Genomic DNA, 27,687 nt, shown 5'->3' on the forward strand with positions numbered 1-27,687 from the left:
CAAATCCGCTGTAGCGAATCATTAACAAAATAATTAACAGCAATGTTAAACTTTTCGACGTAATACTAAATACTAAATGAATGAAGATGTTCTAGAATGCCTATAATGTATGTACTCGTACTATACTTAAATTATATTTAGAAATTTGGTTACAGCCAAATAGCCAAGGGTGATCTCTTTTATTTACTTACTAGCGGCCGCCCGCGACTTCGTACGCGTGGATCCCGTTTTACCCCCTTCATCTATCTTACGCGGTTTAGATTTTATCATACAAATATTTTTTCCCGCTAACTCCCGTTTCCGTGGGAATTTTGCAATATCCTGTTGTAACTAAGCTTTAAGTTTACTAAGGTACCTGCATGCCAAATTTCAAGCGTCTAACTTAAGCGGTTTAGATTTTTCATACAAAAGGATTTTCCCGCTAATTCCCGATCCCGTGGGAATTTCGGGAATTCCTTGTTGTAACTAAGCTTTAAGTTTACTAAGGTACCTACATGCCAAATTTCAAGCGTCTAACTTAAGCGGTTTAGATTTTTCGTACAAAAGGATTTTCCCGCTAATTCCTGTTCCCGTGGGAATTCCTAAGTATATTATAACCTGCCCAGGAGTATGAAGAATAATTGTACCAAGTTTCGTTAAAATCCGTCTAGTAGTTTTTGTTTCTATAAGGAACATACAGACAGACAGACAGACAGACAGACAGACAGACAGACAGACAGACAAAAATTTTACTGATTGCATTTTTGGCATCAGTATCGATCACTAATCACCCCCTAATAGTTATTTTGAAAATATATTTCATGTACAGAATTGACCTCTCTACAGGTTTATTATAAGTATAGATAAGATAAGTACATAGTGCATTTTTAAAGACCAACTCATCGACTTACCACTAGTTTACTCAATAATTTTGTAGCATTTGGGATAGGAAGATATTTTTCAAATGAAATAAAATCATTTTTATTTCACAAAAGCTTTGCTTAGTTTGGGACTAGCGGCGCAGTGTAAAATGTCCAAGGATATTTATTTATTTATTATTGTTTATTTATTATTTATTCAGTAAGGCCCTTTTCAGGGTTCTTATACACGTCCCAAATATAGCTTGCCCTACCACTTCGGGACAACATATGGGCTGGTGTTGAGAATTCTTGGCGGAAGAAACTTAGTCAACCTTTGTCAGGAGGTTTAGGAGATTGACCTAATAATAATTCTTAATTATCAATCTCAAAGACTGAGCCAGTGAGTCCAGAGTATAATAGACAAGTAACTGGACTTGACACGACAAATATTTACCAGATAAAAGGTCCCAAATTGTTTACTTCCTCTCTTGATCTTCAACTGGCCACTCACCGTCTCATTAATAATACAGATTTCACAACGTTTCTCAAATTGGATTTAAAATTCCGCAAAGAAATGGCCCCGGCACACTAATTTGTTTTTTAGATTAGGTACCTATTTGAGCAGTCATTTTATTCTGTGAGGAAGATTGAAGACACACTTAAGACACAACCCTGGTGTTTACACTTGGATTGATAAGCTGACCTAAAAATTAAAACTACAGAATGTTACAACATTAATGAGTTTAAGTTCCTCTGTAGTTAGGGATTCTGGGTAAATCTCTCTTCCATCTTCAACAATCATCACTTTCCATGGTGTGACATAATATTACTCGTTATACACTAAATATGATTATAGGACTATAGGTAGATCTTATTCTTATTCTTATCTAAATCGTTTTACTGATTTGTGGAGGCCAGCGATGTCTTTATCTCAGGTCAATTGCGTCAAAAAGCTGGTTAATTTGGGTTTGTGTCCGTAGTGTAGTTTATTACACAACTGCTTGCGAAGCCATAACAAATCTCACCGTAATATCTTATAAGATAAAAATAAATTGCATTAAATACAGGGTGAAAAGTCAGATCTCTATCACGAATTCAATTATATCAGGAAATTAAAGAAAAATGTAAACTCTTCTCTAGTCTACAATAGTGCTTTCCAAATCAATACCTAAGTCAATATTTGTACATGTTGTTTTCACAAAATTATGGTGCACACTGAAAAATAAAATAATAAATAATTATCATTTATTTCTTTTTAAAGGTATTCTTATGAAACTTATGAAAACCATAGCAATTAAGTTTATGCCAATCTTTCCGTTTACACTGTATTTTCCTATTTAACAACAAAAGTTAATATTCGCGCAGTAGTTTCAGTGATACTACTGAAAAAATATAAGATAACAGTACATAATTAAATGTATACTAGTAGAGATTACCCTTATCTATAGTATTCGTCAAAAAAGTACGAGTAAGAAATAAAAAATAGCTTACTAAATGAAATTGATTTTCCGATTCAATATTTACTTTAGGCTGCTGGGTTTTATCGCTAACAATAAGACCGTACTTACTTGAAACACCTTATGAAAACAATCCGCCGGATATTATGACTCCCTATTGTATATCATTATTATGTCAGCATGTACAGACAGCAAGCTAAACACAGTGGCCTTGTCTCTTTGTAATACAGGCCGAAATGTTTTATGTGATGTCGACTGTACCAGTTAAATGCACTCTCGCGCAGGTTTACAAGCGTATCTTGTTCAGGTGTAATTTCTTGTAGGACTTGTACTGTACTTACATCTAAATACTTACACTTACTATTATGTCTGTGTAGATGCTATATGTATATTTCTGATTATTTTTGAAAGAAAATTATTATTTCTTGACAAGATTGTAGAGACACCAGTAATTGTTGACTTAAAATAAAATAAAAGGTGAATTAAACTTTCAAATTCTTTATTGCTATTCCACACGTTTATAAATCCCCTAATGTTATAATATTAAATTAATTATCATGAGGACTATTGTTTTGCTTTGGACCCGAGATGTACCTACGTTTCTCCCGTAGCGATCCCTTATCTTCCCAGAACTCATGAAAAAGCTTTAAGACCAAAACCAAATGTATTTTGCCTAATATTATCAATAAATAATCACCCTACTTACCTTGGCAGAAATAAATCTTGTTAAGAGATTTGGTCCCTTAACAAAAAAAATATCCCAGTCCCTTAATAATAAGAATTTATTTGCCTGTTTGGTTATGTAAGTTATTTTGACTGCATTATGACTTTTACTGTCACATTTATGACGAAGCATGCATGCTCGACTTATTCGAATGATTTCTTTAATCTTAAATGAAATGAAAAAATTGCGACTCGAATGAAAAAAAAATTTTTTATTTTATTTTATTGTTAGGAAAACAAACAGCATTCTATAACACACATAGAGTTATAACACCAAATAAACTTCACATTTGCCAAAAATTGGAACTCGCTTTACAGCTGGGAGCAGAATGTAGTATAAATAAGTCTCTTTATTATTATAAAACTAAATATTCCCGTGAAAGTTACCATCTGTCGTTCACTTTGAAAGACATCGCAATCACAATCTTTCCAATGAAAGAGATTGTAAACTATTAGAAATTGATATTTCCCTACGGGAGGTAAGGCTTGACAGCGATCAAAATATTCTCGGGACAGACAGATTCTCTTTAATATTAGATTAGATATTAATTTCATAACTCAGTAAGAATCAACCGTTAATTTTGACGGGCAAAACTTCTCACGTAATCAAATTGAATCTGTTTGTAATTTGAATACTTACAAAACTGAAATGTCTGGAAGTAATGCCAATTCAATTCATTTACATATTTAGATTTCCTTTTATTTTGTACAGGTATGTGAAATGATCCTGAAATTGAGTGTCACGGATGTTATTTTGTGTAGACACTGTCTGATCTAATACTTACAATGAAATACGAGTACTTTGTCTGTAGTAACCATTTGTTCTTACTTACTGTTATTACGAACGATACTTTGCCCAGAAACTTCATAGGCTGAGTTGCACCACCTAACTTTAACCATAACTTTATAGTTTTAACCATAAGTTTATAGGAATAATCGATGTTTTTTGTATGGAGTTTGATAGATTTTAGACGTTTGTTGTAGTTAAAGAAGATGGTTTAAACCAGTCATTAGTCCAGATGAATGATGGTGTTCTTCTTCTTCTTCCTCGGTCCCTCTCTGATGAGGATCGCGACCCCATATAGTGTTCCTCCACAGAATGCGGTCATAAGCTGTGTGGACCGCACGATGCAAGCTTCCGCCCACCGTCTTCCTCACCGCGTCCGACCATCTCATCGCGATGGTCTTTGCCTTAAAACTTAAGTCCAGTTTAATATTAGGTATTTGATCGTTCTTCTGCCTACTTCGGAAACTACTTCAAAGCCTCTACAACCTCATCAACATTGTTTCAGGAGTTTCAGGGACAGATAAACAGTCTCGAGTTTCGCATCATAATTAATTTCATGAAAACAGAAGTTAGGTATTTTATCGGGAAAGAGGGACTAGAATAGTACTTGCTTCAACAGTTTCAAACAATTAATTTTATTCATACCCAGAATGAGCGAATATTATCTGTACAATGTTTTCCAAACAAACAAATGAGTATGTAGGAAGCCTGTAAGCATAAAAGTATAAATGCCCTTTATATTAAAAGGTTAAGGTAAAATAATAAACATCCTTTTCATCGAGTTTTTGAACTCGTAAATAATTTGTTATTCTAGTAAAAGGGAGCGACCGTCGATCTCTGGGATGATATAAACCTTTGTGTATGGTTTTACAAGCTTTATCGTTTGTCAGAAGTCCTTACGAAGGCCCCATCTGAAACACGTGCCGCAATCATATTGTTTACGCAATATCCTTTTCCAATCTTATTTGTGATTGCCCACCGTAACAGGGCACAGCCCGGAGGGATTATGTCACATTATTTAGTTATGTTTATTTATTATGGTAACACGTAACGGATACACAACGAAGATTCTAGTGTGAATTTGTTCGCCTTTTACACACAGAATCCGTTATGTTAATTAAGGTGAGATGCAGGGCCTAAAGTTTTCCTTTGTGGTTAAATATAATAATGGGTAAATATGTATTGTTGTATGTAAGAGCAAATTAAAATTAAGAATAAAAACATTTTGTTTAATTCTTAATTATCTTATTCTACATCTAATATGCATGTATCACCATAGCTGGGCATTAACTCGTTAATCCGTTAATCGTTAATTAACGAAGTTAACATTTCTATTAACGGATTAACTTTTAAGTTAACTTTAAAAAATGTTAACGGACTCGTTAACTTCCGTTAAATTATCCTAAGTCCGTTAATCGTTAATCCAGTACCTACTATTTACCAAAAAGATACAGCAGGCACGCTGAAAAACGCGTTCTGACAAGTACGTTCGGGCTTCCACCCGATCACTAACGACACATTTGTTAGTAGGTATGTGTGGGACACTCTTGCAACTGAATTTAAGACCAGTTTTCCTCAACCGATTGAGCTGAAATTTGGTATACTTATATAAGTACGATGACAATGCAATGTTATGGTACTATTGAGCTGGTCTGATGATGGAGTCATGAGGTGGCCAAAGGAACTCCTAAATGAAACGGCGGCATCGCATCGAATTTGGGTTCGTTGGATTTGTCTTTTCGAGCACTTTAGTACTAGATGATGTCCAGCTCCAGGGTCCTGATGATGGATTCAGAAGGTGGCCATAGGAATTCCTAAACGAAACGGTGGAAACTTATCGAGTTTGGGTTTGCTGGATTTGACTTTTCGAGCACTTCGGTGCTAAATTATATTGTAATTGAACCAAGGCTCTGAGATTGAGATACTACTAAAAAGTGTAAAATAAAATTATAATAATTAAAAAACTTTTTTAAAAACAAGCTTTTATTCTGAAATGCAGTTGTACTAAAACGAAAAAAAAAAATTGACCAAGTGTGTGTCGTACCACGCGCAGTGTAGGGTTCCGTAGTTATCCGTCGTTACCACAATATGTATATTTCAGGAGCAAGCAATCTTACTTATACAATACTTCATCTAAAGTCACTTTTAATATTTTCTTCTTAGGAATTTTTATTAGGTATGAAATTTTATAATACATGAGTAAAAGTCCAGCAGTGGACGTCATTTGGCTGAAAACGAAAAAACGAGTAAAACGACTATTACTCCTAAACTAATTGATCTATCCTAACCGCTATAGTTTTCCTTGAAAGTTCATAAAGAACACTATTATCATGATTTTTTCGGATTTTTAAAACCAACAGTTTAGTTTTTAGTCCTACTCGAACAAAAATTTTCACTTTAAACTTTAACATTTTGCTAACGGATCTCTAAATCGAAAAATAGTCTTAGAAACCTCTAAGCTATTTTAAAAGACCTATCCAACGATACCCCACACGATGGGGTAGAAGATGAAAAAAAAAATTCATCCCCACTTTACATGTAGGGGAGCTACCCTAAAAAAATTTTTTTTCCAAATTTTATTTTTCCGTTTTGTCGGCGTGATTAATATGCATATCTCCACAAAATTACAGTCAGTTCCTTGTCAGGACTACGGAACCCTAAAAATAATTGTACTTATGCAAGGTTCAAATAATTTCGAAAGCTTGTAGAGCGCAAACATAAATAAAAGAGGAATAAATTCTACGCGCGATATAAGCTTTCGAAATTATTTGAACCTTGCATACAATTATTTTTTTCGTTTTATTATCATGTGTTAACGGATTAACGATTAACGTTAACTTGCGTTAAATCTTGCGAAATGTAACGTTTTAACGTTTAACGAAGTTAATTTTTTTATTAACGGTTTAACGATTAACGAAGTTAACTATTTGATTAACGGTGCCCAGCTATGTGTATCACTCAGATTACTAAATACTTTAATAGCTCAATACCACAGACGTATTTAAATCTTTGAACATTTAAACTGAAATGTGTGTATAATATCTTCGTAGCAGTTTCGTAGCACTCGCAAAAGCAAAAGCTCTTTCAAAGCACACCATTGAACCCAATACAAGCAGGGTTATTGCTACAACTAAATCACTGTAGCGACTAGACTGTCTTTCTGAGCCATTGATTATATGTTTTGCATATTATACTGTTATGTTGAACTTGAATCCATTTGGGTCATGGAGCTTGGGATAATTTTCTCCAAAAGCCAGTAGCTTTTAATAATGTGTCATAGCTGCAACTTATTGGAGTACCCACGTGATCTCAATCCAAGAACTCTTCAGCCCGAATAATTATTGTAATCCAAATTGAGCTGGCTGTGCTTAATGGCATGTGGAAGTAATTAGGTCGCCATAATGATGTGACATTAGAAATACGCTCGGTCCCAAGATAGTGGTACAGCCATAGGTAATCGGGAGTCGTCGAGATGAATTGGAGTAGAAAATTTATGTAACGTTCTGGAAAATGAAAAAGTGGCATCACATAGTTGGGCTCAGAATGCGAAAAGGAAAAAAATTCTCTCGTTAAGGCCTGTCATAAATTCCAATACATATTTCTTGCTGTCGGTCTTTTGTGTAAATAAAATCTCGCCAAAACATATTGTCAACAAAATTCATGCTCGAATAAAATAGAGATGTAAAACTTTTAGAGTTTTTGTATTAGGTTATAACTAGGTGTCTTAATGGTTGTCCAAATAAATAAAATAAAATAAATCAAAACTGGGTAGTTTGGGTTGGTGTAGCTAATAAATTAATTAACCGTTAAAGGACTTTGTCTAGTTCAAGCCTGCCCTTAACAATTACACACAGCAATTTTTAAATGTCCCATGTGGTCATCGAACCTAAACCTCCAGATCAGTGTCCCAGCGTGATCCCGACTCACAAACTGCTTCTCCTTAAGTACTTAATTAATAATTTATAACTTTGCAAGTTAGAACCTTAAAGTTTCAACAGCAATCATAAGTTTTCAAAGTAAATATCCACTTTATTTGAACCTCCCTTCAATAACCAATTCATTGACTCATTGTCAATCGATTTTTTTAATAAATGCTTTCTACTTTACAACAATTTTAGTTCAATGAATAATTTAGGGCATGAAAAATATTAAAGACTACCTAATTAATATTTAAATTACCTAACTAAACTGATTACTATAAAATCAATTGAAAAAGTGTGCCATTAAGATTTACCAACTGGTTTGTTGTTGAAGTCTCTACTCTTCTCTATTGAATATTTATAATTCATCGGAACGCGTTTACGCAACCACAAGCATGCCTGCCTTACGATAAACAAAATAATATAATCAATGAATGAGACAGCAATCAAAGTGGGTAGTGCTACCAGTTAATTGACATTTGTGAACTGTCAAAACGCAATTCCCGATGGATCCTGTGTTGTCACTTGTTTGACAACTCAATTGGCTGATCATTGATTTAACCTGATAAGTAGTATTTTAAAGTTAACTGAAAATTTATTGGGTTAAAATGAGGAATGGTTTAGAGAAGCCTTTGATATACTAATATTACTCGTGGTTAATTGGGTCAAGTGACCCATTTGTTAGTTATTAGTTAAATCCCAATGTCATTTCAGAGCCCTTCATTCTTAAGATCATTACGGCCGTCTAAAACGGCTCTGACCGCATCTTTTTCGACACTCAGTGGAGACCGTGCAGTGCAGTGTGTACCTAGTGATATTTTCACGAAAGAAACTAGTTTAAAGTCTAAAGTTAATTAACTAAAAATTAATCATACGTCTATTGTTATTAACTAATAAAGTATTCAAGGAAAATCAATCAATCTTTATTCTTTCATAATATACTTCATACCTATCATTGCATAGATTGTAGCAAACGAATTCACCAATCATTAAACTCTCAGGATGTCTCTACAATGTACGCCTAGTTGACCGGCCCACTATTGTAGTCTACGAATAAAATGCAAAGAACGCTCGGCTCATACATCGGTATCGCCTTGACCTACAAAGCAGATTACCGCGATATGCTCTAGCGTCATACGTAAACGATCCGGCTCGTAAACACGGGCAAACATGTCGCCTTCTGCCTGGCAACACCTTTATGGCATATTCGCTTGACAATAATCAGCAAGTACCATACAAATTGAACAAACAACAAATTGAAAATGACCGAACGCTATGGAGGACTGTTGTGGACGCCCTCTGCCCCATTTATGGGACATAAGACCTTAAGTAAGTCATACAAATTCGCATGATGTAGTATGTAAAAAACCTCACTGATCCAGAAGGGAGAGATTGTGGTACTCAATTACAATATCTTATTGTATGATTCTGGCATCGAAATCCCACAAAAAATACTTTAACGCAATAGGTATGTGTATGATTGTGGAATTCATTTGTCGAAAAGTATAGGTAAATGTTTGTGTGAAGTTATACAGTGTGAGTCACGTTAAAGTGTACATATGAAAATAGATGAAACTAGACCTATTTTTATCGACAAAAAAGAGGTCAAAAAATTTTTGAGATTTTTTTTTAATTTTTTATAGAATTTTTTTTCTTCCAATTACTTATTGTAAAGAAAACGTAATAACTTTTAAACTAAGCGGTATATCCTGATAAAATAAAAACAGTAATAATGCTAAATAACAGGCAATACTAAAAAAATACATAAAATACACAAAAAAAGCCAACAAATAATAAAAAATGATACTTTTTGAAAAAAATCTGCTTAAAAATTCGTGTATTTTTGGTTATTTGTTAAATTTCTCAAAAAAATGCCCCTATAACCGGTAGTTTTTATTACTTTGTATTATTCTCTATCGTATTACCTTCGTAAAACCAAAAATCGCATGTCTCTATCCCTATCACAACGTTTGCAATGATCGTTTGAACTAAGCCTCTCCGGGCGCGCCATTCAACGCTTCGTTAACAACAAAACTGAAAATGGCTCTAGATTTGTAATTTTGATAAAGACAAGTTAGATTTTAAATAAAAACAAAAGATTTCGAAGTAAAATAAACATTTTAGTTAAAATTAAAATTGTCTCTACCTGTAGCGGAGAATAATGTTGTGGCAAGCCTTTGTTCAAACGATCATAGCAAATGTTGTGATAGGGATAGAGGCATGCGATTTTTGGTTTTACAAAGATAATACGATAGAGAACAATAAAAAGTAATAAAAACCACCGGTTATAGGGGCATTTTTTGGAGAAATTTATCAAATAACCAAAAAAAACACGAATTTTTAAGCAGATTTTTTTCAAAAAGTATCATTTTTTATTATTTGTTGGCCTTTTTTGTGTATTTTATGTATTTTTTTAGTATTGCCTGTTATTTAGCATTATTACTGTTTTTATTTTATCAGGATATACCGCTTAGTTTAAAAGTTATTACGTTTTCTTTACAATAAGAAATTGGAAGAAAAAAAATTCTATTAAAAATTTAAAAAAAATCTCAAAAAAAATTTGACATCTTTTTTGTCGATAAAAACAGGTCTAGTTTCATCTTTTTTCATATGTACACTTTAACGTGACTCACACTGTATTACTTGCCTATTTCGAATTAATCTTGTAGTTTTCTATCTGATGTGCATTTTACTCAATATACAAACATCATATACATAGATTGGTGCATAAACAGTACCTATTCAGACAATATTGCGTATGTTTGCGTGCACTATCAGATTTATGCTCAAAATGCTGCTCTCGATTTTCTGACGCATGTACGACTACAATTCATGAATATTTATCAAGCAGAGATAAGCTAGAATCGAGTTCATACTAGAACAGTAAACAGAATGTTCTTTGACTGCCAGCTGATTTTTATTTGAATGGTTCTATCAGATTATTTACTAAGTGGACTATAACGAATAAATTACACTTAGACAAGAGGTATAAGCCCGTTTACCTCTACACGTACATTTACCTCCAGTGTTATTTGATTTTGAACCTGAACTGTAGTGATGTTAAAGTCCGATTATGCAAACCACAAGACAGAAAGCGACCGTCAAAATATGTTAAATAATTATGTAGAGTCGCTAACGGGAAGGGCTATCCATTTAGCGTAGCGCGTCCATGACCGCTCTGATGTATGTACGAGTATCGCCAAACTTTTATTATAACACCCTGAACTTCTTAAAGTTGTATTTATGGACTCCGCTAATCCTAAATAAACTCAAGTACCCACGTTCAATGGTTGCTTAAAAATATTAGACTGTCATCACATCACACTGTCTCTGTCTCTTTCTTGTCTTCTACCTAGCAGACTTGATGAAGAGAATCCAATATGCAAGTGCACTTGCTTAAAATATCATCCTACCCTCAACCAGCATATCATGACCTTTGCTATGCACATGTACCACATGCCACGGCTCGGAGCCAAATAATTATCTGAAGTTAGTCATTGACTTCATATATGCCGTGTGCTGTGTGTCTTATAAAACTGTCCTGGCTCTCCTACGGGACTTAAGATCTACGTACAATATAATTAATCCTTCAGAAATTCAATCCAAAACAAACTGGGTACAAGCTTTTGGCGATTGGCAAGAATATTATGGGATGAATGAACATGTGTAAGTTCTAAGACTTCATTGCATTGTCACCTGCTATCTTATTTATCCCCTGCGGTGCCATTCTTTATGTCCCCTGTCACGGCCCGGCCCGGCCGCTTCTCTCCCTAAATCTGTGTTAGGTTACTTCCCCAAATCTCCAGCTTTGCCCAGCAACGCCCCACGAAGCTTTAAGCTCATTTTTAATAAATTTGAGGCTGAGGGCCCTCTCTGCTAAGTTATTGCCCGGTGAACATGCGGAAGCCGTCTAAAGCTGTATTTCTGACAACTTTATTTTAATTAAAATATAGAAACAACGGATCTCAATGCGACATTTTTATGCGAGTACCGATATTAACACTCAGCTTAAAATTTCGGCTGCGTTTTATTAACTGTGGTCAGGTCAAAAGCAGACGTGGCTCTCTGTACACGTTTCTCTATTTTAATTGTAACGCAAAATTTTCAAATCTTGAAATCTATTTTATTTTGTTTCTGATAGCGAGAATTAATTAATTTTAATAGCGTTTTCTTCACCTAGGCCCTAGGCCTTGATACAATTTAGATTAGAGGCACAGTTGTGAAAGAAAACCAGATTGACAGTTCTAATTTATTATTTTATAATAATTTATTACTATGCAATCATATCAAAGTTAAATAAACTTACAATGTTACACACATCTGTCTTTGTCACTGAACCTATGAATTTGAATATAAAAATCCTTAGTTCTTTGATAGAAATAAATTGTTCCTTAGACTTTGCTCATATTCGAGGAAATAATATTTTAATCCCTTTGATTAAGTTACTTACGGCCAAAGCAATCAAGAATTAATTTAGTGTTCAAAAAGGTCTATCAACCTGACCTTTAGTTAGATTATTAATATCTTTTTCGTGGAAACCGTGAATTTAATGATTTGAATAGGTAGCTTTAATTTTAAAACTTATTACCTACCTATTTGATTCTATGAAACTGGAACTGGGTACTTACGTAAAAGTAAAGCTTTTCGCCCCTAAATTACCTTTTCCCTTATTAAGAAATTCGTTATCACTACGGTTTAGAATTTAGATGTCACTGAAAAGCCTGAAACAGAAAACGGATTTCTTCAAATGTACCTAATCAAAACCAGCCAGTGACTTAAATATCGAATATCTATTTGCTCCTTGTCTACGTCGTAAGTAAATCGAAAACAGTGAAACAAAAGAACAACATCAAGGTTTGGCAAAAGGAGCAGTGATAGCGCTGTCTGCGCAGGCGCAGCGTCTCGGGAATGCGGCAGTAAGATGGTCTCGATCCAAAATGTCGCTCGGTTGGTTGAGTAACTGCGAGCCCTTAGCGCACTTTTTACTGCGCAAACTCGTTTGTGTTTGGTATAATTATTGGCATATTTGGCTGGTTATACCGCTAGTGTGTAAATAAAATCAGTGTGTTAACATCGCCTGCACATTCCGTAAAATTATCTATGCAATTAATCGCACCTATTTAAACACAATCATGTTTAAATAAGTAGGCACTTGTCCAGGTGAATAAAATTTTCAATAAATAACATAGATAAGTACCTACTAAATCTACAGTAAGCGAATCAAACAACCTACGAGTACCTAAGTTTTGTTGAGAGGATCTTTACGAATTTGGACCAGTTACAAAATTTATCGTAATTAAAGTATGACTCTTTAATCGGTCAAAGACAAAATCTAATGTTCAAAATAAAATTATTTGTTCGTAAGTAAGTGTCGTGAAAAAACGTGTAAATTAAAAGCGGGCATCAACGCAATCTACCTAAGTATCTGGTTAGAAAAATTAGATTAGTTTCTGTCCTTCGCCATTCAAAATTATTTATGATTTAATTTAGCTGTATTTTTTGCTTTTATTTCAATAGCAAAGGACTTCGAGGTTAATCAAATATGATTTCTTATCTATGAGAAAATTTTTACCTAAGTAGGTAAATACGTTTTAGAGCATTTTACATTGAAATTAAAATAAGTTTGAATTCGACAAACTTAGTTTAAAAGGGTCACCCTTCCCTTTCAAAGTTTCAAAGTAAAATTATATGAACATACTTGTACCACAAACCACATAATGTCAATTTCCACAATGAATTCAATAATGAATTGTGAACTTTATTAATTAGTAAAATGGTTGTTCATATTTCATTCAGAGATTGGAGAGACCTAAGCGAACGACCGTAACGGACATAATATAAAATAACGTAATTTGATTGTTTTATAAGAAAATTGTTTAACCAATGAATATTGTGACGTTGAATTGATTTAAATGAGATGAGAATTCGTAATGAAATCCAATCACGTCTGTACCATTGATGGTCACATCATTTACTTATGTAACTACTTACTACGCGGTACAAGCACTACCGATGTTTACTAGAAAATTCAAGAGATAAAAAACTAATAGCATAATGGTAATGCAATCCTGTCTATAATAGATGAATTAATTGAGCGATTGTTGCGGTTATTGTGAGCCTTATTACAGGGGGTTAAAGTCCGTGTTGTGGCGAGTGCTGGGTTTTCCTCAAGCCTGCTGAAGGTGAACCAGAGTTCGTGCGTCACACCCTCAGTTCAGTAGAACAGCTGATGAGTAAGGCAGCAAACCTGAAGCAGTTTCTAGAAGAATCCCACTTTAATTGACTATCGTTTAATTAAACCTAGGTGAAAATAAACCCTGAATCCATTAGAATAGAAACCATTTTTACAAATCATGTCTGGGTTTTATTTGTCATTTTGATTCTATGACGAATGAGTAAACAAGGGCAAAAGGAGATCACGGTTCAGTGACAACGGCTGCGGACAATTGTTTTCATAAAAGTAGCAGAATACGCTTTAGCTGTCATGAAAATATGAAAATGATCTATTTTGTTATTTGGCACACTATGCCTAGGCGCAGACCACCGACTTTTAGTTGGTCGATAGTTGGGACGGGTTGTTGATCAGTATGGACGGACATGTATGAAAGTGCGCACATTACACCGATTTGGTATCGGCAGTGGCGGCGTAGCATGGGTTCGGGACTATTCCCACCTCTCGTTCCCACCGCTGCAACTCCTGTGTAGCCAGGATCTACAGCTTGACCGCCACAAAAACCCAACCAATGAAGTTCAAGTTTGTCCCGGGGGAAATTTAAACTGTCATTGGACCCGCAACGAAATTAATCAGAAGAACATAGGAGGAGTTCGAGTTGGCGTAGCATGGGTTGGCATCAAACAACGCGATGGCGATCACAGCCACTGCGTTTAGGTCTAATCGCCATCGCCATCGTGGAGCTTAGTGAAGCTTCAAACCCGTTTTCCACCAAAGAGGAGAGATGTGTTTGAATATCATCATTTAATCATTTGGGTCATGTGACCCAATAACTCGAGCGATAATAATTTGACATGTCAATCAAATGGCTTCTTTTATCTTCTCTACTATACACAATGACAAGCAATTAATATACGAGTACAGACAGTATGTCTTATCAATGGCACGATTACCTAGACTAAAACAGCTGGGAGATAAACATAAATATTATGTCAAAAATTATCAAAATAATTATAGAGCGCGTTAATAGAATATCGTTGATTCTAATAACTATTGTCTCGAGTGACGCCTACAAGGCAAACGGTGTTGTATTGATAAAATCTATTTTCTTTTATTGTTTCACAACCTACGTACTTACCTATGTACCTACGTATGATTCACGTAAAGATATATTTAATTTAAGTACGTTAAACTCAGTAACGTCTCCTCGAAAACATGGTGGTGTATTTTATACTCGTACATGTAAGTCGATTTATTTGTTACTTATTACTAAGGAATCATTGCGGGTTTCTTCAGTTATCTACCGGGACTACTGATTAATTTCGTTGCGGTTCCCCCGGAATAAACTTGACCTTCACTGGTTAGGTTTTTATTGGCGGTCAAGCTGTAGATCCTGGCTACACAGGAGTTGCAGCGGTGGGAACGAGAGGTGGGAATAATCCCGTATCTACCGGGACTACTTAACTTGCCTAACATTCCCTAGTTTCAAGCTTAACTGTAGACTCTATCGGTACTACGAAATAATACTTATGCCCGCTACTAGATCCGTGCAATCATGACTTGATTGGTATTTAAAAATTCAACACTACAGCACTTAATGGCGGTACGGTAACTACGAGTAAAAAGTATTACCAAGATATATTGATTTAAGAATATTAAAGTAAACCGGAAATAGAATCTGTGTCAGGTGAGGTGATTACACGATGATTTCCTTTGTAAAATACACTTGGCGTTTCGTGTCTGAGGGAGTTAATTAAAAACAATAAATTAATTGTATCGTGCAATTGATATTTATGATATTATTTACAAACCAAACAGTTTATGATCCCTTAAAAATGAAAGTACGCACTTTAATTGTCAATGTTTTCCTTTTGAAACCGGCTGCGCTTACGCAAGTCGACTGAACACCGAAAAAGACCAAATAAAACCGCAAAAATTTACTCGAAAAGTGACTCGAGACTTGAACTCAGCATTATTTTTGTTCTAACATCCATTCAAGCTATTTTTAACCGCCACGCTGCGGTGAAGTCAACAAACGGGCGCGCATGTCCAGTTCGCACAGTTAAACGTTGCACTTGGTGAAAAGCTCGCGACTCCTTATTGCAAGGTGATTAAACATCAAAATGGCGTACTACACCGAAGTTTAACGGTTTATATCAGCGGTTATTACGTGACATTACGAGGCTGCCGAATATTTTTAGATTGCAAAAACTCTTTGGTAATTAACAGACTCAAAACGTTCGAAATGGTTGAGTTTTGCGATGTTTCGCTATTTTTGAACTTACTCCACGTGTAAAACTAGTGATCTGAAAAACTTACGGTGGGAAACATTTTTTATCTCGTGGTGACTATCATGTTTCTAAGTGTCATTATTAGATAAGGTACATTATCATTCATTATTGCCATGTCAGGATATCAGAACCATGTCAAATGCAACTGAATACGAAGCTATCAAAGCTTCTTAAAAAGTTTGATCACATAAGTAACTCACGTGGTATAATACTAGACTGTTGTGACATCGTTTGTATTAACCTAAAAATGACAATTAATTATCATAATATAAATTCAAATCCGATTCCGATAAATTAAAAACTAGTCATAAATCACCGACTCTTGAATAGATAACAAATAGCTTAAATATAAATAATGAACGACATAAAAAATGAAATCCCAAATCACTACTTGATCGTAAACGATGATTCATATAATTAATCGTGCCGGACCATGTCGCCATTAAATTGTTAATTAATTATTGTAATCAATAACATCTTACCATCATCGACAAAAATCTATGTTTAACATTAATTAAGTCTCGTACCTTCTTAACTCGTTTTTACTTTTGCTTTTAAGATGGACTCAATACCCAAATGATTACAAATGTCTTTAACTATATTAAAGTAATATTAATATTATGCTTCATAATTAAAATTTCGTTCCTCTAATACATGTTGACCAAATATCGTATACGAAATACCTACGACAAATAAATACTTACTTAATTAATTATTTTACAGTCGTACACTAACTTCTCTTCTTATCTTCTTCTTTTCCTATTCGCAATTAACCTAATGAGCATAAATAAATAAGGATCAATTAAGGAATTCGTCAACATGGGAAGTCCTAATTTAATTATGTTTCAAACTTGTTAATTTGTTGTATGTTCCAGTTTTTAATTGTTTATCATTAATTATTCTTAAAGTACGTATTTCAATATGCAAGGCATTTAAAGTTTTACACCATTATCCAGGTAGGTAGACTAGTATACGTCATAATATAGAGATTTGAAAACTATAATGTGAGTACGAGCAGTAAGCAGTACTTACTTACGTATTACTTATTTATGGAGGCGTACCTATTTGATTTTTTTTTAACCATTTGAAAGTACCTACATTATAGTTTAAGGACGTATATGCTTGTATGTTTGTATGCACTTGCAGTGTCTACTTACATGACAGTTACTTGTTCACCCGGGCGAGCCGGGAGTCCGCTACTGCAGCACATACATATAAACCGGTAGTCACTGGATACCGGCATTTCTACGGTGCAGCAGTAATTTTAGCTAATTAATAGTTGACCAGTGGTTACCAGGATTGAAGTCCACGGGATCGATCTCTGATTGCCCAGTAGCAAAACCTCTCCCCAATCCTACTTTTAATTTTAATTTTTAAAGGGCTTCATTCCAATGTAAAAGAGCTTTTATCATTCGTGTATTTTCCCTTTGATACACGATATAATTAATTGGCTTCCTTTTCAGGATGATTCCGTTACGCACTGAACAACTTTAGCTCGGGTAAAAAATATCATTATTTTCTAGTAAAAATCTTAAAACCTAATGAAAGTCAATTCGGAGCCGGTAATCGGTTACTAAGTATACCGGTTGGAAAACAGTTTAATTGTCTTTAATAAGACACGTTATTAGTGAGACGACGCATCATATCACTAAGTACTGTGTATCATAAAATATTTGTCTATTTTGAAATTATAAATAACTTGAAAAAATCAAACTGCCTAAGGCGGGAATTGAAACCACGATTCACGTGGTTTGAGATGCAACTCTTAGGCTGAGTTGCACCACCTAACTTTGACCGTAACTTTGACGATAACCGGTGTTTTTTGTATGGAGTTTGACAAATTTTTGACGTTTTTCAAAGTTAAAGTAAGATGGTGCAACCCAGCCTTAATGCTAAAAAATAAATATTTGACTATTTTTTGCGATGACTGATTGTTTTTTGTTTTTTCTATATACGGCTCGAGGCGAGACCCTTTGGCCGAAAAAAAGCATAATATAGTTGAGGCGGGGAATTCTTATGACGCGGTGAGAGGCGCGTGAACGTCACTCGGTCAACGTCCCCTAAGTTACCGCGTATCGATCAACCAACAAGGTTGCATCGAATCGAGAACTTGTAGGGCTGCAGTCGCCGTCTAGTTAAATATAGACAGAAAAATAAAATAAAAAGAACAATAAAATCTTTCTCAAATAACATTCTGAGAATGAGAAATAGCGCGAGCGCCGCTCTATAATTAAGTGTCGTGAGAAATTGCTTACACTTCTCAATAAGTCTTATTATATTTCTCAATGCCTTTTTCTTCTATTTTCACTTTTCCAGCCAGGCGATTTTCTTTTGTTTTGTCTATTATTATACGTTTGATTCCACTCATCATATCGATTCAGTCAGCTCTATGTTTTCGTTTCTACCTACATCAAACTAGCTCCGTGATTTTCATTTTAGTAAATGTATTTGATGTGTGCGGTACTATCGACTTCTTATAGTAAGTAATAATTCAGTATTTACTGCTTTATTATTAATCTGCTCTGATACTAATCATGATATGGGCAAATATTGTCCATTTGGTGAAATGGTTGTATTTCATGAAACTTTTACCGATATTATTTATGCTTGATGTTAGAGAAAGTGAGAGATGCTAGAGTTAGTTTCAGTATTTTATTTGTATTAAATCAGTTACTAAGTTAATGTTTTGTTGTGTTTGAAATACATTGGGTTGGCTAAATCGTTATTCCTATAGCCTTAACAACAATCACAAAATTAAATATTTAAAGTAATAATTCAAAGTTTTATGGTATTCAACGAGACCATTCTCAACATTCTTTCCCATCGCATCAACTCCTGCGTACCCATGATGACCACCAATAAAAGCCCAATCAAGAAGGCCAAGTAATATTATGGAAAAATAGTAGATTCAAAAAAACTTTCTAATAAAATTATTAATTTCGTCAAAAAGTAAAAAAAAAAATTTTGTCATTTTAAAAACTACATAGCGCCAGCCCTGCATAGCTTCGTCTCGAAATTCACACGGGTTATTTTTAGAAGTTGTTTATTTGATTCTTAATAACCAGCCGGTTACGCATAGAAATGTAGAAACGCGTGCGTGCGCGCACACTTTTACAACGATCGAATTCGAAACTTGATTCGATGAGAAAATCAGCCGGTGTCCATATGCATACCCATGGTAATTTTATTGGGAGTGTAATTCAATAACACCATAAAATAAACGTTTTAATGTTTGTCCAGTATAATGTTGGTGATATTTATTATCCACAACAAGGAAGCACTAGGCCTGCATCACACCTGATTAAAATGGTGATTAGGCCGAAGGTGGAAGCGAGCTTCATTTCATTTGTAGCTCAATTAAACACTAGTGTAAATATCTCGACGGCGACTACACCACATTTTAAAACTCGTTTGTGGAACCGAGTATGCCACTTTCATGTAAAAATATGTAGGTAAAGTTTCTTATAAAAAACAGGTACTTCTGGTGTTGGTTTTCCATTAAGTTTTAAAACTCCTTTGCCTCCTCTTATAAAAACATATGAATTTCTACGAGATACGAAATAGAACAATAATATTACTTTTAATATCCAATCTATATTATTTTAACCAACTTCAAAAAAGGAGGAGGTTCTTTATAGTAGGTACTTACATTTTTACGTCGAGGCAGAGTGTTAATTGTTGAAATTGAAAACCAAACAGAACTTACCTGCGACTTGTTCTAGAAATTACGCAACCAAAGGCTTCTAAAAGCCACGAGGAAGCTTATTCGTTGCACTCTAATTTTTAAACACACAAATTAATTAGCTGTGAAAACTTTTAAAAGCTCATGTAAAATACAAGTCGAGTAAGGTTACATATGAATATGAAGGCTGTTACAATGATAAAAATAAATAAATAATACGTAAAGTTCTGCGTATTAAGCTTTTATCCGTTAAAAGATATAGGTACAAAGCATCTTTTCGTTTGCTTTAGCGTTGATATTTTAATAATATTCTTTACTGAAGAAAAAACATCGCTTCATTTACGAGTATTTAGGATTAAATACATAATAATTATGAAGGTCCAGAACTTTTAATCACTGTATTTTTGGGTAAATAAATTAATACTACTCACTCATTTCTAATTTTGCTCCCAAAATAAGACTTATTGGCGACATTTTGCATCGTTCAAAATATTCCAATTATCAATTATTCTCGTAGATAGCAAGCATCAAAGGAAAATATAACTGCTAGATTGAAACCTCTGTGGTTTTTTATTGTATGTAGTTGCACTTGTTGTATATTTTTCAGTATAAATGTATATTATTCAGTATAATGCAACTTAATGCAGTACTTCATGTCTGGTTACACAATGACCAGTAATTTGACTAAAGTACCGTCGTCTCCAAATTACACACTTTCTTAGAGAGAGAAAGACAACCTTTGGTACGTATGGAGGGTCCAGCCAAAGTAATAACCTACTCGTAGATGTATCGCAATTATGTAACGGTTTGTTGTTATAAATCAAAAGTCGTGTTATATGGTTAACATTACACAACTCTCTCAGAGTTTGTGTAATTCTCATTTCTTAAATATTATAGATCAATATACGATAGTAAGATGTTATCTTGGTTTGTCTTCATAAACGATGTTCAAATCACTATTCAAACTCAGCATTGATCAAATGATTACGTAGTATAAATACTGAAATTCAATAACGGGCAAAATATGCTTGACTTAGGAGTTTCAAGTGTGGCTTTGGAATACGGCTGGTAACAATATCTTGAGACCGCTTTGTTAAATGTTAGGGTAACTACACATTTAAGCGGGCCCACATTCAGCGGCACAACGGGGCGGCAAAATCTAATATGTAGATGAATGTTCGAGAAAAGCCGCTCGGCTTTCACCAGGCGAGCAGCATCAACGGGCCGGCCATCGGCAAAGCCGGGCGGTGAAACCGAATAAGCATGACTGTGTAGTTGAATATTCGGGAAACGTGAACGGGAAAATGTAGAGTCGATAGTAGTTCAGCAGGCTGTGGAGCCCAATGTATGTTGGTAGTAGTGGCTACGGGTCGGCTTTTTCGCTCCACAAGTACTGCCCAATCGAATGTCTCGACATGAATGAACACCCAGTCGGGACAAGCCGAATGAAACCAAGTGCAGTAATTAAACTGAACTAAAACTAAACTTTGGGTTAGCTTAGGCCCAGAACAGACGGTGAAACGCAACTGCAACGAAACTGCAACTGCTAGTTACTTTTGAGTTGCATCTAAGTTTCTGCCATAGCGTCCGTTGAGAGACCACACATAACGCAACCAGTTTGACACTTTCAGTTTCATTCATCAGAATCATCAGAAAGTTGCAGTTTCGTTGCAGTTGCGTTTCACCGTCTGTTCTGGGCCTTAGTTGTTCGACAAATACTGCCGAATCGACCATGCTTGATCGCTTAAATGTGTAGCTTCCCTTAGGTTGTTCGACAAGTGCCTATCGCTCTAGGCAACAGGTGCGAGGAGTGTCGAGCCCCCGGCACTCCGCCCAAGGCCCTTCGCCCACCGAGGTCAGCCGCGAGCGTCTTACACTAACATCAGTGCGCTTATTTGCTACTCAATTTGAAGAAAAATCTAAATTAATGCCCCCTTTGATGACGCATTGAGACAGATCCCTTTATAGTATAATTCATGACGGGTTTCTAAGTCGGTCACATTTGTCGTCTTTATTGATAAGTATCTTCGCGTAATTAATTTCCTTAAATAAGTGTATTTTGTTAGACAGGTATACATAAAGTAAATAAAGTCTTACATAATCATTAATAAAGGATCTACACATGATAGAGCTTTTGCCAGTTCTAGGGAAACGCTGAGTTCTAAGAAAGATAAATTAATGTTTTCTCATAGATTCCATTGACGGCTATGTAATACCAAAATAGATTGCTAAATTGTATTCTCGCCTATCGTAGTATAATAAAATCATATAAATACCAAAACATGTCGCTCAAATACGCAATAAAACAAATGCTCTATAAAAGACGGTCTCAGCGTATTCCTACCGAAATAGAATCGTAAACGCAAGACGATTGTCTCCGAGTGTATCGATTGGCGAGTAGGTGGGTGCTTACAGGCCTGCACGTGTCTCGGAACGCTACTTCCACCCAGACACTTCAAACGTTTGAGCAAATGTTGGACAAGTCTTCTCCCTTTAGCTCAAACGGTTTACTCTACACATATGGTTATGGGCAAACGACTATGGGTCATCTGATGACAATTACTCCTTTAATTCCTTGATGTTAGCATCACCAGAAGTAAAAGAATTAACATAATTGGCAATAACAATGTAATATGCCTCACCACATACCTTCCTATTGCCTGAACTCTTCAATGAGCACATAGGAGGCATAGACGCCAGCAACAAAAGACAGTTTTCTAAATTGACTTGACCGGTAATTGAATCTTGTATCTAGTTCTAGACATTTCACTGCCACTTCTCATCTAAACTAAATAAACAGTTAATGAACCAGAATAAACTCTTTTCAAAACCAAAAACCTTACTTGTTTTCTTTACATTAAATTACCTAAGAAATAATGTTTCTATCGTAACAATGAGGCTAAATACCTACTTAATTATACCGCTTTTCGCGGTAATTTTCATCTCCACGTGATAGTTTTGTAACTTTTTGTGTAAGCGTAATCAAGATGTTCTCTTGGAAAATTGACTGCCGGAGGCTTTTACGTAATAAAATTATAATAAATAAACAGAAACCTAAACCTATTACAAACTAAGTAGTTGCAACTGAATTTATACTTTAAAACTAGCTGTTCCTGGGACTTCGATATAAAGCAGAATAGTTTGTTTGTTTGTCCTATTTGAAAAATTATCTTTGTGTTGGATAGCCCATTTATCGAGGAAGGATTTAGGCTATATAACATCACTCTACAGCCAATAGGGGCGGAGCAGTAAAGAAAAATCAGACGAAGTCGCAGGCATAGCTAGCAGTTCATTTATTATGAACGTTGAACCGGTCGCACAGGTGTGAAAGTACGTTCTTACATATCAAGACACGTGAAAGGCAGGTTGAACTAAAGTATTTTTCTTGATCGACATGTGATAACACGGCCCAAATATTATAGTAAACAAGTTCCTGCTTAACGCGGACTACTTTTGATATGATTACGCACAAAAAATATTTGTAAAGGAGTTTATATTTTGACAAAGATATTTTGAAATTACAATCACATCAATTTAATATTTTTTTCTGCTTATATCGAGCATATATCGAGCGATATATTGATATATGTCACAATAAAACATGGGTGCTTTATTTATATTTTCACGAATTTCATGTCCCGTTTTCCAATACAAGTTGCCCATTGCGATGAACAAGTAAATAAATAAATATGTATTTATAATTTCTTCACTAATAAGTTTTCAATAGTTATTGCAATTCACGAAAGCGAGTGATTTTTATATGTGTATGTGTGGTGGCTCGCTAAGCACCGTCCGTTTATTAAAAGTTTTGTTAGACATTACGCACAAGTAAAGCTCACTCGCCTTCTTGAGTTGCAAGAACTATACAGGTACATACCTACCTACCAATAAACGCATTTTTAACAAGATTACTTATTGTGAAGACTGGCGCTTGATATGGGTTGAGGAGACAACCTGAGAGACCAAAAAAGTGTCTTGAAACTTGTCTTTTTTTTCTTCTTTATGGCTTTCGCAAATTGCGTTTAGCCACGACAGGGTTCTTGATTATTGCATTCAGTTTTGCCATAAGTTTTGCGGGCATTGCGTTACTGATATTCTAAAGAAGGGTGGTACAGTCAGCATCAAATAGTTCGTGACACCCAAAGTAGCCAAAAAGTTCGCAACACTTCTTTGTTACAGTTGAAATAAGGTTGTTGCAACTTTTTGGCCACTTTGGGTGTCGCAAACTATGTGACGCTGCTGTACGTTCGTGCTCGTATTGCTTGCTCGACTTGGCATCGGACAGGGAAAATCTGTCAGCTTTTCTCATCCTGTAAAATCGTTATTTCAGGAAAAGATATACTGTAATATCATCATATTTTATGTATGAATTACTTAAATTCCTGGAAGTGTAATAGTTTTGCGGATACGGTACATACCTTACTAATCTTTCAAAAATTATATTCAAGGAAAAATTTTGGTCCTCGGCTCTGGCTGAGATTTCTGTTTCACCTCGTTTTCGCAACAAAAATAGCTCTCTAGAAACTTCTAAAAACAGAAAATTTAGATCTTCATTTTGCTAAGTAGAGTTCATTAACAGATTTTACGAGGCTCTGACTTTTTTTTAATTTATTTAATTAATCATATTGTGACCAATCTGGTAAACACCCGTCATATGCTAAAAAATGGCCACTAAAAGTAGATAAGTATGGTAATGTAAATAAACACTCACTACCATTAAATTTTAACGTTACGAGTTTACGAAGTCATTATGAATCATATTTTTAGTCGATCAATAATAATTACACGTATACCTAAATAAGTACTATTATTTTTCATGAACACGAAATACTTTACATCCACAAGGACAATACAATACAATGTAATTGTACTCATTAAACGGTATTCTTATAATTATGAAACAATCGACTGGCAATTGAAATGTCGACGATCTCTTTGATAAACCAACCTCATTGCTCGAATGTAAACAGACTAGCGTTCACGGATTTATCGTCTCTATCGCGTTCGACATAACTGTCACATTGGCATGTGTGTGATCGGCGCCCGCGCATGACCGCGATGCAACTGGCCAGTAAGAGAAAGGAGCACGCAGTGGCCTCAAATGCGAGACTTTTTACAGATACAGCCCTATCGGACTAGCGGAAGTCTGCTTCAAACGTGTATATCGTGTTGATTTGTGCTAATTTTATAATTAAGTCTGTCGTTCTGTTTGTTAATCTGCTTTGGTAGAGATTTAAGACCTGGGAAATGGGCATCTTGTCATCCATTTGAAGATTGGATAAGGAAATTCGTAAGAGAAACTTTGTTTGAAAATGAGTTCTTTATAGTAACGAGCAACCTACTATACTTAGCAGCCCCTAGTGATGATGATAGAGCGACTAAGGGATGAGAAGTAATGGTTTTTGCTCGAACAGCGTCCAATCAACAAAATCAATTTAATTTTATTCTAGTACGTCACGGCAAAATCGCCTAATATCTTCACGAACCAAGGGAAATAGCAATCACGTCGTTATAAGAATATCTATTATCAATTCAGATCATATTCCCGTTCCAGGACCAACAAAACAAGACAAGACTAACAATTTCCTTTCGCCTTCTTTTGCGTTAGAAAATACATAATTTAAGCGAGTTTTCTTGAGCTTCGCCTTTTCTTTGGCCCTCATTATTTCCCAAAGTAATGTTAGGTAAATGTTGAAATAATTACGTTGGAACGAGTAGAACCCAACAATTTGATCAAAAATCCTAAAATAAGTTATCATCTGTGTGCTTACCATGAGTTTACGTTAGGTGTGCTCGCTAGCGAAGGCGTCAAAAAATCTATGAAGATTTTGTTTCTAGAAAGTACTTAGCTGCACAATATGTCATACATTTAGGCAGAGTTGCACCACCTAACTTTGACGATAACCGGTGTTTTTTGAATGGAGTTTGACAGATTTTTGACGTTTGTCAAAGTTAAAGTAAGATGGTGCAACCCAGCCTTAATGTCATTTTTTTACGCAGTCGCTAGCGAGCACATCTGTCGTAAACTCAATGGTAAACACAAAGATATCACACTAATTTGGGATGAGTGAAGAAATGGGTTGAGTTGTCGTGGGTCGAATACGGAATAACCCCACATAACGTTCACATCTCTATCCAACCGTGCAAAATGCATAGACAAGAAACAATTGACTGCAGTCGAGTTTAATAACGATGTTCTCAATTTAAACCATTTCGCATCGCTGGCCGCGCCCACGGGAGGGTGGGGGACTTGCGTCACAGACTCGCAACCACTCACAAGTCACATAATGTGGGACGAGTGCAATTTGCCCGATGCGTTTATTGAACCCTGCACGCACCAAGCTTGACTATAACAAACCTGCTTTGATCGCTCCTTCGACCGATGAACTCCCCAAAAGAACGCGAGAATCCGCCCCAAACATATGCCTACTTTTTTTAAAGCTGGGCTGCAGCGTTGCACCAACTTACTTTATAATATCAAACGAAAAAATCTGTCAAACTCTATACAAAAAACACCGATTATCGTTATAGTTACAGTTAAAGTTAGGTGGCGCAACTCAGCCTAAGAAACGTCCTTTTCATAACTTAGTTTCCGAAACAGTTCTTTCACCAAAAATAAGGTTTCATGTTTCTTAGCTCTTAACTAACAGAAACATTTCACAGAATTGATTACAAACTTTGTGTTTTCCTGTAAAGGTCCCTGAGATCCAAACTTTGTTTGTGGCTTCGACTGTTGTTATGGTATCGACCTTTCGTCTAATTCTGGAACCGATCGATAGTTTGACTTAGATTCGAGAGGTAGGAGTGAACTTACGTGCAGTTGACGGTTCATTTTTTATTTAGAAGTAGCATTGATGAATGTTAGAGTCTCTAGGTGACAGTCGTTTATAATGCGAACAGCTAGGGACTGGAATTCGCTGCCTGCATATTTCCTGAACACTATAATCCGGGTGTTTTCAAGGCGAGAGTGAATAGGCACTTACAGGGCAGATATGTACCATCCTAGACTGCATCTCACTTAACACCAGGTGCGATTGCGGTCTAATACCTGCCTTGTCTAGCATAAAAAAAAGTTTTAACTCGATAAAGTTAATAAGGTTGGAAATATACGCGATCACGAAATCGAATGATACATAGCTAATGACATGTTAGATATACATTTATGTATCAAAGATGAATGTCCGATTATCACAGGACACACTCCCGCCAAGGCTATACCTATACTAAGTAGTAGTTTATTAAGTGACTTCACCTTGTTTATTAATAAGCCATGGCTATCAGTATCAGGAAAATAATTTTTGCATTTTACAAAAACAGCATGTCGTCATCATAGAGCAAAATGTTACGCATCTAAGTGAAATGAAGTACCTAACCAAGAAAAGAGTTTAAAATGAAAATAAAGTTAAGGAAATTGGCTAAAGCTGTAAGTAAAACGTGACTGTCTACACTCCCAACACACGTGCAAAAGTATTGTAAATAAATAGTATTTGTAGTAAAACCTAACATCAGGTTTTCACATTGCTCAAGGGTTTCGGTCAAGGCTAAAAACATATTTGAAAAGAGAAGCTATCCCGGGTTGCACAATCTTACTTGACAAAAGTCAAAAGTCTGTCAAAATCCATGCAAAAACCACCGGTTATGGTTAAACATAGTTACGGTTATCCAAAGTTACTAAAGTAAGCTTCATTAATCGGAAATTGTAATTGTACCTATAAATAGCATTTTCTTCAGAAGCTGCCATTATACACTGTAATTAATTACTTACGTTATTGATCGCATAAGTTAAACTTGCGATAAAAAGGCTGTTTGTTAGTTT

Source organism: Ostrinia nubilalis, chromosome 3 (assembly GCF_963855985.1).
Source record: "Ostrinia nubilalis chromosome 3, ilOstNubi1.1, whole genome shotgun sequence".
NCBI classification, from domain to species: Eukaryota; Metazoa; Arthropoda; class Insecta; order Lepidoptera; family Crambidae; genus Ostrinia; species Ostrinia nubilalis.